Below are 1,111 nucleotides of genomic sequence, written 5' to 3'. Positions count from 1 at the left end.
AATAATACAAGAGATGTTTAAGATAAAATATTCAAAAAGATGGAGTTATACCTATTAAATATGACAACAATTTTAAAAGCAGAAGATGAGAAAAAATGTGAGTAATACTATATCTTATTACATCAGCTAGATTAATAATAGCTAAAAATTGGAAATCAGAGGATGAGCTAAATATTTATGAATGGTTAATAAAACTTAACGAAATTAGAGAAATGAACAGACTGTCATTCATGATTGGGGTTGGGGGACTAGATAAAGTGGAAGAAGAATGGCTCCCTATTATAATATATTGGAAGGGAAATTGGGGCATTGCTAGAAATTTATTGCAATAAAATCCTGGTAAGTAGTTTAACATAATTATTAATTAGATAAAACAAAAATAGAGAAGAGGAAGAGGGGGGGGGAAGATATTGGTAATAAAAGTAACAATTAATAGTAGTAATAGTAATAATAATTTGTAGTTCATCATGGCACCACAGCTCTCTTTGACAGAGAAGGCCAAATGCCTGACAAAAACTACAGCTCCCAGAATTCCATAGCATTGAGCCAAGGCAATTCAAGCGGTCTCAAACTGGATTATTTCTGCAAACTGTCTTCTGGACCAAAGTCCCCAACACAACATTAATACTGGAATATAAATAAATATTACTATTATTATCAATTATTAATTATATTTTAATAATAATTATATTAGTATTAATTATATTATTTATTAATTATATTATTATTGTATAATTATCATAATAATATTATTATTTACCAATTAATTATATTTTATAATTATAATATTATTATATTTTATAATTATAATTATATTATTGTGATTAATTATTATGTATTTTTATAATTATAATAATATTATTATTTATCATAATTACTATTTATTAATTATAATTTTATCATTAATTATATTTTTATAATTAGATTATTATTTATCATAATTATTATTTATTAATTATAATTTTAGTTATTAATTATACTTTTTATTTTTATCATTAATTATATTTTTATAATTATATTATAATTATAACTATTATTTATTTATTATTTATAATTATTAACTATTGATTATTATTGTTATACTATTATTATAATTTATTATTATTATTAT

This window comes from Sceloporus undulatus, chromosome 6 (genome assembly GCF_019175285.1).
Source record: "Sceloporus undulatus isolate JIND9_A2432 ecotype Alabama chromosome 6, SceUnd_v1.1, whole genome shotgun sequence".
Classification (NCBI taxonomy): domain Eukaryota; kingdom Metazoa; phylum Chordata; class Lepidosauria; order Squamata; family Phrynosomatidae; genus Sceloporus; species Sceloporus undulatus.
This window is presented reverse-complemented; position numbering follows the sequence as displayed.